This window comes from Leuciscus leuciscus (assembly GCF_965113295.1).
Source record: "Leuciscus leuciscus genome assembly, chromosome: 7".
NCBI lineage: Eukaryota > Metazoa > Chordata > Actinopteri > Cypriniformes > Leuciscidae > Leuciscus > Leuciscus leuciscus.
The window spans coordinates 36,884,392-36,901,127 of record NC_138731.1 but is presented as its reverse complement, the minus strand read 5'-3'; positions in this window follow the sequence as shown (position 1 = coordinate 36,901,127).

Below are 16,736 nucleotides of genomic sequence, written 5' to 3'. Positions count from 1 at the left end.
CCATAGCCAACATATTCATTCAGAATGTCCAACCTGTTGCTTGCAGTCCCCCTTACAGTCCACAGTGTCACAGTATTGTTTTTAAAGTGATTCTCGAGACGGCTTTAATTGTGGTGGCAAGTGGTTGGTTTTAGGTGAGAGTAAATGTTAGACGTAATTAACGGCGCTATTGAGTTCGGCCTCTAATGCACAGCTAAATTACTCTGACACATGTCCTAATTCGGCCATAATTTTGCCAATCAGCTGCTGTAAAGCAATTACCTTGCACTCCTTAACTTAGGCACTCAAGAAACATGTGCTCTGTGTTAAATATCACTGCTGTGAAAACATGTTAGTCTTTATTGTCATTTAAGCTCTTAAAAGCTTTTGAAACGGGTATCTGCGGTGTCTCAGGGTTAAGCTAGGCCTTGAACATCTGGGATTTATTCCCGGTTTGACAGACAAGGTTTAGTCCCAGACTAAAATGCATGTTTGAGCTGTTTTAACTGAAAGCAACTTAAATTGGCATATCTTAAAATAGGGTCAGTGCCATTGTTTTGTCTCAAGATTCACATCAATAATGTTTTTTTTTCTCTCTAAGGCATGCTTATAAAAGCTAGGCTTCATAAAGCTGCAGTCCGTAACTTTTGGCGCTCTAGCGATTAATAAACAGAACTGCATGCGTTTTGCGGAAGAACATTATATACGGAGCTAATCTCTCTGTTCATGTCTATGACGAGTCACGCCGGTACTGGGCTACTCCGCAGTGGTACGACCCGTTCCAGTCTAAAATAGTCTGAATATAAACACTTATTATAGGTGTACCGTAGTGATTCAGGATAAGATAAAAACAAGGTTTGGAAAATGGATTCATGATGTCCTCGCTCATTATATACATTTTGTAAATATTTAAAGGAACACTCCACCGTTTTTTCATATTAAACTATGTTATTCCTTTAACTAAGACGAGTTGATACATACAAAATAAAACGTGGCGCTTTTCTAAGCGGGTAAAAAGGATAACTATAATGTATGGCGGAATAGCACTTGGGAGCACTTCAACTCGGCGCAGTAAAAAGTCACTTTGGTTCTAATGACAGAAGTGAGAGGGAGAGGAATTTTCAGGCGTGACTTTTTACTGCGCCGAGTCGAAGTGCTCCCAAGTGCTATTCCGCCATACATTATAGTTATCCTTTTTACCCGCTTAGAAAAGCGCCACGTTTTATTTTGTGTCACCATACTTGGTCGTGTAACTACTCGTGTAACTGTATTTAAGGGAAAACGTGGAGGTTTTTGGTCGCTTCTAACTTCATCTCTGTTTGGTCCCTAATGAATGAACTGGGCTAAGCTAAGTGCTATCAAAGTGTCGCCGCGCGCCAGAGCGATTGAGTGCACGCACTGAGACGAGAGAGGTATGTATCAACTCGTCTTAGTTAAAGGAATAACATAGTTTAATATGAAAAAACGGTGGAGTGTTCCTTTAAATATTTACAAAATGTATATAATGAGCGAGGACATCATGAATCCATTTTCCAAACTTTGTTTTTATCTTATCCTGAATCACTACGGTACACCTATAATAAGTGTTTATATTCTGACTATTTTAGACTGGAACGGGTCGTACCACTGCGGAGTAGCCCAGTACCGGCGTGACTCGTCATAGACATGAACAGAGAGAGTAGCTCCGTATATAATGTTCTTCCGCAAAACGCATGCAGTTCTGTTTATTAATCGCTAGAGCGCCAAAAGTTACGGACTGCAGCTTTAAATGTCCTAATTTAACTAAGGCCTAGTCCCGAACCCTGTCTGTGAAACCAAGCCTTAATTTTTTATTTAAACCCAGGATTAGAAACAGATTTGTATATATACATAAAAAAGATTATGATGTAAAATTAATAAGACATATTTAAGATTTCCTGCAAATTTATAGCGATAAAAACAAAATCTAGGTATTACAGACCTCTTTGGAACGCATCAACACTTATTGACTCAGCACAAGATTATGAGCATGACGTTATTATTTGTGGTCTACATTGTCCCAGCAAATTTTGGTCAGTCATGCACTACGCCATGTTTCCGTTTGCTAAATTAAAACAGCTGGGTGTGGTGCTGGGTTCCTTTCTCTGGCCTTTCTCAATCCTCATCACTGAACTAAAAATAGCCAGGAGGAGATGCACGTAGCATGTGTCGTTTCATTTTGGATGTGAAAAAATGTGCACAGTTACTGTACGTAAAGCCAGAGAGGGGCACAAGCAGGGGAGCCTCAGGCAATGAACACCATCGGAATAACCCACGAGATCCGACAGGCTCGGTTTTTCACACCACAGTTCATCACGGAATATGCAAACCTGTTGCATTTGCAGTATTCTGAAAGAAACTGATTTTTGGCCTAAAACGGATGACAGCTGGTAAAATGAATTTAGTTTGACCTTTATAACTGAGGGGTCACGTGTTCTTGAGATGATCATCCTGACTAATCAGGCTGATATTCATATCCAAAGCATATACGGCACAGCTTTCGAGAGAGCAGGCACACATACTCTCAACTTTAATGGAAGTCTGAAACAAGGGTCAGTGAGAAATGAGGCTACTGAGTGCTACCCTTGCTTTTAGAATTTGCACCCTGCAGCTATACAAGAGCGAGTGCTGAAGTCGCAGCACAGGGCCGTGAAAACTAAAACGTGTGCTGTGGTTTGACCTTTCCCTATGTTAAATACAATATTATCATAAGACGTGCTATCGAGTTGCAGTGCCGTTGCATGATCAGATTCACTGCCACGTGGGCTCTGCGCTCAGGTTCAGCACACGTGAGCTCATTAGTGCTAGCCTAGTATAGCATGCCAGCTGGTATACACAAAACAAAAATTGATTTTATTATTTTAGTCTAGTCTTTTTATAAGTGTACGTGCAGGGCAATTGTGCCTTTTGTCAAATATTAGGGAAAGATAGCTTTGGCGGTTTTTTTTCTCTCAAAACAATAAGTTCAGATCTCTGAACAACTACTTTCTTGTTCACATCAGATTTGTATTTGTATACGTGGCACACGTGTGCAAAAGATTAAGTGCAATTGTCTACAATTTACACAATAGCTAAATGCACATGCACATTGTTGATCAAAACCGATGAGTTGATTCTCAGTGAAAGTGTGAAATTCTTGACATCTTCTAAACATTCTTTCATTGTGTGAGCCATCACATGCAAAATATAACATTCACTTATCAAAATCTGTTACATGCATGTATAGTCCATAAATATCTGACATGGAATGTTTGTAATGTCTGCTGAGTTGGCAAATGACCTGCCATTGTAATGAAATAGGAATCACAATATTACTAATAAACCAATAAAATATGGAAGTTCTCTTACGAGAGGTACTCTCGTACTGCGTAATATCTTACGCTAGGGGAAATCTCTTTTCCGCGAGATACTGAAGCCAAAAAATTATCCTTAATTTTGAAATAATGTAAAACGCGTTGCGGCAGCATGCAGACATAGGCGAGACAGCTCGCGCGCCTATTGGCTGCCCTGCGGCAACTGCAGCAGCCTATCGATAAGGCCCTATCGTGACGTCATCACCAATGGGGGCGCTTCGCGCCCCATACGTCACGTCCCGCCGAAACGGGCGTGGCCTGGGGCTATAAATATAGCATCGAAAGGCTAGCTTACCGATTTTTCATCTCTTCAGCGGAGCTCACGCATCGCTGGATCCAGAGAGAAGAAGCCGCGCCGTGGAAACAGCATTTCAGCGGGACGAGTTCGGTACCTGGAGTCGCTGGCCGCGCCGCCTTCAACCACCGTTCCTGCTACGCTATCCGGCGTTATATCCTTTCATTGCATTGTGTGTGTTCGCCGCCGCGACTCACACTCCCTTTCTAAAAGAGCAGAGCGTCTTTTTCAAGATGTCTCGTCCATCCTGTGGCTCGTGCCGAGCCCCACTCAGCGACGGGGACCGCCATGTCATCTGCGTTTCCTGCCTGGGTGAAGGACATGCGGCTCTAGCGCTCGCTGACGGCGGATGCCCTCACTGCGAGCTTATGCCTATGGCGACTCTGAGGACTCGCATGGCAACTTTCCACGAGCCTGCACCCCCCGCTTCGACGCCGCGCCGTAAAAAGCGCCGTGCTCAGCGGATCCCTGAGCCTCCCACCGAGAAAAGCTCGCCGGTGCGCCTGCCAGCTTCGCCGTCTGCTTCTCTCGAGTCTCTCACTCCCGGACAGTGGCCGCCGCTTCCGCCGGAGATGACAAGGAAGAAGCGGCAGTTTTCGAGGAGGACAACTGCTCTATCCTGGCTTCGGACAGCGAGGATTGGGCGAGCTCTGTGGACCTCGTCCCTTCTTCTGCCCGCGAGTCGTCAGGAAAACGGGCCAGCATTGAAGCTGAGCTGATGCGTCTGCTCACACAGGCCACAGAGAGCCTCGGCCTCGAGTGGTCCGCGCCCGCCGAGCCTACACGCAACCGTCTGGACGGCTGTTTTCTGCAAGGGGACCGCGTTTCCACGCCCTCAAGACCCGCCCCGTTTCTTCCTGAGCTTCATGAAGAACTGGCAAAGTCTTGGAGCGCCCCTTTTTCAGCCAGGCTACGTTCCTCTGCTTCGGCGGCATTCTCCGTGGTGGACGGTGCCAAAGACAGAGGATACCTCGCTCTCCCTCTAGTGGAGGAGGCGGTAGCAGCCCATCTTTGCCCGCCCTCTGCTGGACGGCGGACTAAGACGGCGCTACCTTCAAAAGCCTGCCGCGCTACTTCCACCCTGCACAGTCGCGCTTACACCGCCGCTGGGCAGGCTGCATCAGCGCTACACACTATGGCCACTCTCCAGATCTTCCAAGCTAACCTTCTCCGAAAGCTGGACGAGGAAGGCACGGAAGCAATCAACGTGGCGGATTTAAGGAGCGCTACGGACCTCGCACTCCGCGCTACGAAATCCGCTGCACAGGCCATAGGGCGGAACATGGCCTCTCTCACCGTTGCTGAGAGACACCTCTGGCTGACGCTTTCAGAAATGCCGGACTCGGAGCGCTCTGTGTTCCTCGACGCCCCCGTTTCTGCTACTGGCCTCTTTGGATCGTCCGTCAAAGATTTCGCGGACAGATTCGCTGAGGTACAAAAGACGTCGCAGGCCATGAAGCACTTTTTGCCAAAGCGCTCTAGCTCCGCATCAGGCCGCTCTAAACAGCCGTCTGCTCGCAGCTCGCAGCCACCGCCCCCCGCCGCCGCTTCACAGCGTCGACAGGCCCGGGACCAGAGACCACGCTCTCGCTCTGCCGGCCGCCGCCCCCCACAGCGTGGGACTCGGCCGAAGGTTGAGATGAAGCCCGAGGCCTCAAAGTCTTCCTAGCCAGCTTAGGAAAACGACGGTGTTCAAGCCCCGCTGCGGCCGGGTTTCCACCAAAACTTCCCGCTCGTCCAGTTCCATTACATGCGACTGTTCCAGTGTACTCTGCAGTAAACAAGTCGGTTGCATTACCCGCTTGCCTGTACACAAACGCCGTTTTCACGGCGACCCAGATAAATCCTGTAAAGAGCGTATTTTCTGGTATTCCGGCCACGGCCGACGGTGTTATGAGTGTAGTAAAAATGCCCACTGCCCAGTGCCCATTCCTACACACAGACACAGCCCGCCCCACAGGGCTCGAGCACATAAAATCGACTCATGTCGATTGCGCACAGAATGTAGTGAACGTGCCCACGTCCCAGTGCCCACAAACACTACACGCTGCATGTCTCTTGGTTTCTGTAAAAACGAAACCAACACACATACAACCGACTCAGGTCGATGGTGTTTTCAGTGCAAATGTGCCCGCTGTCCTGCGCCCACATTCACTCACAGACATGACGAATCCCTCGGTTTCCCCCACGCTCGCCGTCTCTCAGCTACCTGCCGTGAGAGAGCCGAGCGCGGGCGAACCGCCCGCTGTGATCAAAACACTCCCCGCCTCGAGCGCTGCAAATGCGGTGTCTATAATACAGCATACCGAAGCTCCCCGGTCGCCACTATGTCACGACCAGAGCTCCAATCTCATTCAACCCTTAGCTATGCACGCACATGCGTGGGCAAAGCTTCCCGGTGTATCAGAATGGGTGCTGAACATTATAAAAAGAGGCTATTCGCTACAGTTCGCTCGACGTCCCCGCCGTTGTGCGGTGCGAGTCGAAACCACGGTAGAAAAGGAAGTAGCAAGTGTACTTCGTACCGAAATTGCGAAACTGTTGAGCAAAGGGGCAATAGAGCCTTTATCTCAAGCTCAGAGCGAAGGGGGGCTATACAGCAGATATTTTCTGGTTCCGAAAAAAGACGGGGGTCTCAGACCCATTCTAGATCTAAGACAACTGAACGTAGCGCTTTCAAAACGCAGGTTCAGAATGCTCACAACCAAGAAAATCCTCGCGCAAATTCGCCACGGGGACTGGTTTGTGTCAATAGATCTGAAAGACGCGTATTTCCAAATACAAATAGCGTCACGATTTTTGAGATTCGCCTTCGAGGGCCAGGCTTATCAATACACAGTCCTACCGTTTGGCCTGTCCCTAGCACCCCGTACATTCACGAAGTGCATGGACGCAGCCCTCGCTCCCCTGAAACTTCGGGGAATGCGAGTTTTGAACTACTTGGACGATTGGCTGGTTCTAGCTCAGTCACATACGGAGCTCATAGAACACAGAACCATTTTACTCGAACATCTCGAGAATCTGGGTCTCAAAGTCAACTGGGCGAAAAGTTCACTGTCTCCCAGTCAGAGAATATCTTTCCTGGGCACAGAACTGGACTCGCTGTCAATGACAGCTCAAATATCGCTACAGCGCAGATTGACTATTCAGCGCATGACAGAAACCTTCCGCCGCGGCACTATAGTCCCGCTAAAGAAGTTTCAAAGGATGCTCGGTCTCATGGCAGCAGCATCCACAGTTCTCCAGCTGGGTCTGCTTCGCATGCGCCCACTGCAGTTCTGGCTACAAGCGCAAGTACCGCGTCGAGCATGGACTTCAGGTCTCTTTCGTCTCAAGGTCGATCAGGAATGCGTCTCAGCACTGATACCCTGGAGAGCGACCGACTGGTACCAGTCAGGTGTAAGCCTGGGGACTTCCTCGAGTGTGAAGGTGGTGTCCACGGACGCCTCCACCTCGGGATGGGGAGCACTGCTCGAGGGCAGACCGTTTTTCGGCCAGTGGTCAGAACGGGAAAAGCTTCTGCACATAAACTGCCTGGAAATGATGGCAGTCGACAACGCGCTGAGGCGCTTTCGTCCCCAAATAGCAGGACACCACGTCTTGGTCCGCTCGGACAACATGTCAGTGGTAGCCTACATAAATCGCCAGGGAGGCATCACATCCCGAAACCTATACAGGTTAGCGAAACGCCTCCTGGTATGGGCTCAGCACAATTTGCGCTCGCTCAGAGCAGCGCATGTGCCTGGCCACCTGAATGTGGGACCAGACAGACTGTCCAGGAACAATGTTCCAGCAGGAGAATGGTCACTGCATCCGCAGACAGTCCAACTGCTGTGGCAGACATTCGGCAGAGCAAAGATAGACCTGTTTGCGTCTCAAGAAAACGCTCACTGCCCGGAATTTTTCTCAAAGAGCAGGGATGCGCTGGCCCACGTCTGGCCCCGCTGCCCGCTCTATGCCTTTCCCCCCATCACGCTCCTACCTCAGGTATTAGAGCGGATCAGGGAAAGCAGATGCTCAGTGTTACTGGTTGCTCCGTTCTGGAAGAACCAGGCTTGGTTCCCAGTTCTTATGCAGCTGACGAGCACTGCCCCATGGCCAATACCAGTGAGGAGGGACCTCCTCTCTCAAGCCAGGGGCTCGATCTGGCATCCTCGCCCGGAGCTTTGGTCCCTACATGCGTGGGCCATCAACGGGTACCCTCTGATATCCCAGAGGGAGTGTTAAACACGATCATGCAGGCTAGAGCTCCCTCTACGAGACGGCTCTATTCCTCAAAATGGTCAGTGTTCTCCAGCTGGTGCACAGCACGCGGCTTTTCACCCCTGGACTGTGGAGTGACGGAGGTTCTCTCCTTCCTACAAGAGCTACTGGATGAAGGCAGAGCCCCATCCACGCTCAAAGTCTATGTGGCGGCTATAGCAGCGTTTTCCAAACCAACGCTTGGTCAGTCACTAGGAAGGAACGATCTGGTCATTCGGTTCCTTAGAGGAGCTAAGAGGTTAAATCCTCCCAGACCTCCCTCAGTCCCCATATGGGACCTTTCTACGGTCTTGGAGGCCATGAAGGGTGCCCCATTTGAGCCTATCCAGTCAGTAGATATCAAACACTTGTCTTTCAAAACGGTGTTTCTTCTGGCTCTCGCTTCAGTGAAGCGCATAGGGGACTTACAAGCGCTCTCAGTGAGCGCGACGTGTATGGAGTTTGGGCCAAATGACTCGAAAGTCATACTCAAACCAAGGCACGGGTACGTCCCTAAATCCCTCAATACACCGTTCAGGGCCCAGGTAATTTCCCTGTCTGCCCTGCCGGTCTCTAACGAGGAGAAGGACGCCAGCTTCCTTTGCCCAGTCAGGGCGCTAAGGGCTTATGTGTCCCGCACGTCTGTTTTCAGACAGACGGAGCAGCTCTTTGTTTCACTCTACGGACGTTCTAAGGGACTCGCCGTTTCGAAACAGAGCCTATCCAGATGGATAGTCGATGCTATAGCGCTGGCTTACACCTCTAAGGGCTTGCAGTGCCCATTGGGTGTCAGAGCGCACTCCACGAGAGGCGTGGCCTCGTCGTGGGCTTGGTCTAGTGGGATTGCCTTGCAAGATATCTGTATGGCGGCAGGCTGGGCCTCCCCGTCTACATTTATAAGGTTTTATAACCTAGAGGTTCCCGCTCTGCAAGCTAAGCTGCTTTCAGTCTAGAAATCGGTACTGTCTGCCCCGAGTACGTCCGGCCCAGAATACCAAAATAGCGCGAGCAACGCTCGTTTAGATCGCGCAGCTCTATGGGCAATGTGTAAGACCCACTATATTCATCAGTCCAGGCCGGGGTCGCCCTGACTGAGTAAATACCATCACTATAACTGTTCTTATAGGATGCTGCATTACAGGAATGATGCTATTCTAGCCACTCTTCCTGGGCTCTCTGTGAGTCACTTATGATCATGTACTACATGAGCCCGGGCACCTGCCCTTGGGACTTTGGTGCTGGATCATAGCATGCACGGCGTTTTACACTGTTTCCCCTAGCGTAAGATATTACGCAGTACGAGAGTACCTCTCGTAAGAGAACGTACTCGGTTACTAACGTAACCTCGGTTCTCTCTAGAGAGGAAACGAGTACTGCGTATCTTGCCGTGCCTGCGCACGCTCCGGTTCGCTCCGGCGATGAAAAACCGGTAAGCTAGCCTTTCGATGCTATATTTATAGCCCCAGGCCACGCCCGTTTCGGCGGGACGTGACGTATGGGGCGCGAAGCGCCCCCATTGGTGATGACGTCACGATAGGGCCTTATCGATAGGCTGCTGCAGTTGCCGCAGGGCAGCCAATAGGCGCGCGAGCTGTCTCGCCTATGTCTGCATGCTGCCGCAACGCGTTTTACATTATTTCAAAATTAAGGATAATTTTTTGGCTTCAGTATCTCGCGGAAAAGAGATTTCCCCTAGCGTAAGATATTACGCAGTACTCGTTTCCTCTCTAGAGAGAACCGAGGTTACGTTAGTAACCGAGTACGTTTTCCCAGCACAATCCGCATTTTTGAACATGGAGGAACATCACGACCCTGAACAGCAGCAGCTACATCAGTGCTATATAAATGCATTTTTATTTATTCAATACATTTATTTTTATAGAAATGTGCTACATGTAAACTGAAAATTCACAGGTGCTTGTCATGGAAGAGCGATTTGAAGATACGTAAGAATGTATGGTGTTAGGGGAAGACATAATAGAGTGTGTACAAATGAACAAGCAACTGTGAAGTTTCAGTTTACATGTAACATATTTTTTTACACAAATACATGTACAGTATAAATAAAAAGGTTCATTGTCTTTTTGTGTACTACAGTATTGACTTTTCCAGAATTTTTTTTTACTGTTGAAATCTGTATCTTAAAAGCTCAGTGTGATATACAGACAAAACTGATGTTGATTGGTATATAACAAATTTGTATTGTATTATGAAATTTGTATATAACAAATATTTCCATGGTGAACAAACATCTAAACAGTTTGACGAGTGTGGCTCATGTGATGACAAAAACACTTTTGGTGGCATTGGTCAATTTACTGACACAATAACTAGGTTTTGATGGATGAGATAAATGTTTTGGGCAGACATGCAATACAGTTCATTATGTTCCAGCAAACAGTTGTGACAAGATTAGAGAATGTTAATACTGTTTTGAAAAATATGCCAAAGCAATTGAGAAAAACTGCATTATTTTAAGGCTCCTGGGTGCCTTACACAGCCCAGCTTTATTATTAAGCCATTAACTTAAGACGGAAAGGCAAGCCAACACAATTTTGAGAGTGGAAAAAAGACTAAATGTTTCTGGTAAAGCAAAATGTGTTGGGAACCATAGCGCCCTAATGTAACGTCAAATTAGCTAGAAAAAATTCAAGTGAGCATTAGTTATAACCCAGTTAATATTTAATGATTACATGCACATTTTGCAGTAGAAATCATAAGTTAATAGACATAATTATAGTGCTGTTAATCATTACAATATTATACAGTTTATGCAAGTAATCTTATTTTAGTTTATAGGTATAGCCTAACTTTAATTTATCCTAACATTAATTTAAATTAATTTTATAACAGTGGTCAAGCACTTTTTAGCGTGCTGTAGTTTTTAATAACATTTTTGATTAGCGTCTTTAAATTCTGCCTTGCTTTCTCTCTCTGGCTGCGTCCGAAATCGCATAGCCTACTTATTTTATAAGTATTTACTTTGCGAAAGCATGTTATATGTAGTGTGAATGTGTGTAGTATGAATGGCTAGGCTACTGCATTCGCCATGTTGTTATCATGTGATCTACCAGCATAAGTTGCGTTGCTTCACTGTAGGTCATCCGGGTACTTTTTGTACTGACTTTATAACTCGCAATTGCGAATTTTTATCTCGCAATTCTGAGAAAGAAGTCAGAATTAGAAGATGGAACTTGATGCTATCAATGTCATTGATACATTGCTTTGGCCATCGATGTAAGATGGTCAATGGTCAGTCAGAAATGCCAAGTTTCTCCAGAATATCCACCCATTACTTCAGTTCCTTCCTTCAGTTCAGTTGCCTAAAGTAGCAATATTTCGCATTACATTTTTTTGTATATATTTTATAGTTTTCACATGATTTTATATAATTGTATTGATTGGTTTGTTAAATACACACAGTATTGCGGTGTTATTACTGTGTTATGTTTAATACAGTATCTCTTCAGTTTAAACCATAAAAGTATGCTGTCCACTCAAGTGGACATCTGAAAATCTCTTTGAAAAATGTCTAAAAAAAACCCAAAAACATTTCAAATCTTGTTTTTCATGCCCTAAGAGCAATAAAAACATAAACTTTTTTCTGTTTTTATTGCTCTTAGGGCATGAAAAACAAGATTTGAAATGTTTTGTTTTTTTTACACATATTGTATACAATATGTGTAAAACCCTGAACCCTGACTGAGGAGGATTCGCGCATAATTCGCGCATGAAAGGGTTAAAAAAATTCTTTGGCGAAAACAATCAACCATAACACATTTCCTCTGTTTTCATTTTTGTTTAGCTCCATCTAGCGGTTATGAACACTAGAACCACACAAAAGAGTAGCCTATTACGCAATGACGTAGGTATGGCAACAGATGGCTCACGGTGTCAGTCATTACATCGACAAACCTCAAGTATAGTCATTTTTTATCACGTTTTTATAGATTTGTACATCACAAAAGTATCAAAGAAACGTTTTTTTTTTCTTTAAGAAAGTTGACGGTTGCGTTTGGTAAAAACAACTAAAATAATTCGCACACTAGACACGTTGCCTGTAGTAACAGCTACGGTTCTGGAACGGTTCTAAAGGCGGACTAAGCTTGAATTGCTCTAAGGGTAGGAAAATCCCATTTACAGAATTTGTTTACAAGGCAGAGGGTATAATATATATTTTTAAATATATATAATTATTAACGTTACCTCTATATTATCGTGTTAATTCGACAGCTACTGCACAGCTTTTCCCACGGCTTTCAACTGTTCATTCAGGCGCCATTTTTATTCTTTCAAACAGACAAACGTTTCGCTCTCAAACAAAGTGCAAATCTCCAAAACGTGCTGCTGTACATTAACAGTATATAATTAGCTGTTAAATGGCATCTATTAATTGAAGACCGAGCAGCTGGCACTGGGAGAAGGAGAGTACTGTAGGAGGGTCTGGCATGAGATGGGCAGGGAACGTGCCAAATGCCATTCCAGTGCCTCTGCAACAGGGGTCGAAGGTTAAGAAACATTGTGGCTCAGAAGACAGATGTCCATGTGGCCCGGGTAGATATTATCATTCTGCTTGAGAGTTGAAATCACCTGCACATTAATGAGTCCACATTTTTCTGTCAAATTCTAGCTCTGGAAACAAGGGGTGGGCGGTATGACCAAAATTCTGTTTCACGGTAACAATATATTTCACGATATAGTTATTTATATATTAAGTTATTCTCGAAAAATCGACAGAAAGGGCTTTGTATAATAAATAAACCCAAATACTTTAGAAATGAAAAGTACTTCACCTTGTTTGATTTGGATTTGATTTGGTATTATTTCTTTGGTAAACTATTTTGATAGCTAATAGTAAACAAAACACACTCATCAACTTTTTAGATGAACTTCCCCCAACTGATTGATATTAAATACAACTCGTAGGCGCAATTCAACTTTAAATAAAGTGTTGCTGAATCATTTTTCAATCTCATGCTATTGCTTTCATCAATCAGTTTATAATATCTGAATATTTTATATTGAACTATTCTATTAATAAATTAGTTACTTCCTTTTAATTTTGTAGGATATTAGTAATACTAGTTATGTTTAAATGTGTTCCCCGGTACATGTTTGCCATGTCTGTTTATTATACTGCGTTTTTAAGGGGCTTGTTTTGCTCTTTTTGTGAAATCTGGCAACCCGTCACCTGGAGCTTTAATCAAGAGAAGTTCAGAAGTGTCAAGTTCATCAAGTTCAGAAGTGACTAGAAGGAGAGCAGCAGTATGAAAACCGAACAGCAGCTATTATTGTTGTTAGTGTTATTATACACACCTTGTAACTGCGTCATTATTTTACCATAGCCCAGTGAACACTGACACACCGCGTGTGCGTGTGCACGCGCGCGTCTTTTGCATCAGTAAAATAAGATCGGTTAATTTGAGTGTCAAGTTGTAATCACTTTATCGAATCAAAGGAAGATTTTATCAGTTGGTTCAGTGACCAATTGTTTTGAGTTAGAAATATATAACTCGCGCTGCATATTTAGTAATTTTGCCTCAGATACAAGATTATACATTCGCTTTTAAAGCTACACTGTGTATTTAAAAAAAAAAGTTGATTCTTAGCAAAAAACACTTTGTTCTTTCAAAATGATATGTGCTCATTAATGTGTAATTACTTCTACCAACTAATCAAGTATTCTCGTAAGCGTAGAATACATACGAGCGAGTCGCTCGAATGGCGGCAGCCATGTTGCACCTCCATCTTGAAAATACATTAGCTAAAGAGGGAGATACCTGGAAATTCAAGCTTTGCCTTTTGCGTTTTTACACTCAGTGGCACCGTGACGAATGTGAGGGGGAGATTACTCGCAACTGCCGGCAGATTTGAAATCATACGGCCACCGTAGGAGTTAAAACGCCCTCGGAATGGGAGGGGCTAGAAAGTATTCAGTTGGTAGTTCACCGCTAGATGGGAGAAAATCCTACACAGTGTAGCTTTAACAAGGAGGTCGTTCATTACCACGGCAACCGCTTGTGTGTCATTCTGAATGCGATTTTCGTGTTTAAAAAGTAACTATACATAAGAGATGGAAAGATGCAGATAACTGTACATTATTTAAGGTTATTTTTATTTGTTACGATATTGATATATGAACTGTTGTTGTCAAGTAAGCTTCATGCTTTCCCCGTTGCGATCGTGCACTCCTCTAAACTGTAGCCTACGGGTGCTGCACTGCTATAGTTGTCTGCTGCGCCTTTCTCCCCGAAAATATCACGTTAACAACAACGCTTTAGAAAACGTATTTCCTTTGTGGATCCTCTTGATCTGCTTTCTCCATGTTTCTTTGACAAATCTCAGTGTCTCAGTCTCACGCACGCTGCATGTGAGTTAACCACGCCCACTTATTTACATGTCACGCTATACACGGAATAAAAAAATCTGTAACTTTTGACATTTTTTACCGCGGTAACGATATATAACGCCATACCGCCCAGCCCTACTGGAAACAAATCCAAAATTCAGATAAAGTAAATTTTTACTCATCCAGCACCATTTGTTAAAAAAAATTCACAGAAAATCTATGGAGTTATAAATGACCCATTTTACTGTGGTCTTAGTATCAAGTGTGTCACCATATGGTGATCACAGTAGGTGGATCCACTCTTCTAAACATTCCTTCTTGCTGCTGCCTTACATTGGTGAATTGCATACTGTCCACCTTAATGCTCTCTCTATGAGGCTTGTGGTACTTGGCAGCAACAACTGTATAATGACCGACTCAGTTTTCATGTTGTCCTTAGAGACTTTATAAACGTTAGATTTATGTGCTGGAATGGGGGTTACCTTTGCTTATTCCCTATCTCTGAACTTTATGTAATTGGTGTTACAGTTTTGTGTATGCAAATTAACATAGTCTGTTATGTGTCTTACAGATTTGACTGGCAAAAAGGATCTGAAGAATCTCTGAGAACAAGGTAAGCCTCATGCTTATTGCTTACTAAGTGGTTGCTAGGGTGCTGCTGGTTGGTTTCTGGTGTGTTCTGAATGGTTGTTAAGGTTAACTATGCTTTGATTGACATATACGTAGATGACAGGCAGGCATACAGACAGACAGACAGATAGATAGATAGATAGATAGATAGATAGATAGATAGATAGATAGATAGATAGATGGACAGATGGATGGATAGATGAATGGATAGATGAATGGATAGATAGTTAGATGGATGGACAGATGGATAGACAGACAGAAAGGTAGATGATAGATAGATGGACAGATGGATAGATAGATAGATAGATAGATAGATAGATAGATAGATAGATAGATAGATAGATAGATAGATGGACAGATAGATAGACGGATAACTAGATTTCAATTGGCAATATTTTATCTGAACAATATTTGATAGGAACATTACTGCAAAACAAAGCAGAACTGCTTCTCCATATGACAAGACACCTCCGATTCCTGCATATCCAGCTGTCTGACAGGCGTTGTGATGACACAGGAGGGGACATGTTTCCACTTTTCCAAATGATCCAGACATCTCGCTGTCTCCTCAGAGGAGCATCTATCCTCCATCACTGTCAGTCATTGGTCTCCTGGGGGCATATGGTTTACTGCCACAGACCTTTTCCACTTCAGTCATTAGGGTGCCTTGTAAATGAACTTAGACTTATGGACACATCTTGCTGAATGACTCATTCCAGCCCAAATGTGATCTTGAGTTACACATTGCTAAAACAGGACACATTCCCGTCTTCGACGTCCGGAAGCTTTACGATGTAATTAATCAAATGTTGATTCCACAAGGGTCAATAGAGTGTCGGGAGAGACGGATGTCGATTTCTTAGCTAAGTGAAAAAACAAGTGGTGTTGAAGGCAAGGCCCAGTGTGGATGCGCTGGATAAATCCATCAGGAGCGCTGACAACCAGCCGTCAGTGGCTGCACATCTGCGCCCATCTGCCCGAGGCTCGTGTCTTTTATTGCTTTTCATTGCTTTCTTCAGATGAGGGCAGAAGTTCACTGCGACTGAATCTCACATCCCTTGGACATTGAGGCGATTATTACATTACAAAATGTAAGATTTATCATTAAAATTAATGGTACTTTAGCTTGTGATCATTGAGAGAACCTGATTGTTGACTGAATTAGAAGAGAACAGTGCAGAGCTCAAAATTAAGCATGGTCGATGTGACAGAGTTTTGGGCTAGTTGATGGAAAGGCATTGTCATTAGGTCTTGTTTAATTTTGCGTTTTATGTACCTTACAAACCTGAACATTTAGTTTTATGTCATGTAGCTTAGTATTGAAGATTGTTGATTCAAATTCAGCTGATTTAAATACCATGGTATCCATGGTAAATCCATGGTGAAAGTTGGTTTATATGAAGGTCGGTCAAAATTGCAAGAAGCATCAGCTAGATCGGTTTAAATGATAAACAAATCACACTATGCCGTGTTTTTCAAGCCGAAGCCACAGATTCAAAAGTCGGTCAGATTTTTTTATGTTTCTGAAATGCGTCTCTCATGCTCACCAAGGCTTCATTTATGCCATTAAAAACACAGTAAAAACAGTAATATTGTAATAATAATTGCAATTTAAAATAACTGTTTTGTATTTAAATATATTTTAAAATGGAATTTATTTCAGCATTATTACTCAATTCTTCAGTGTCACATGATCCTTCAGAAATCATTCTACTATGCTGATCTGCTGCTCAAGAAACATTTCTTATTCATACTGACCCCAAACCTTGAATTAATAGTGTTTATTAATTTATGTTGAACCATTAAAATATCAGCAGTGCATGTATAAATCTACTGGACCATATTTTAAAATCATTGAAATATGAAACAC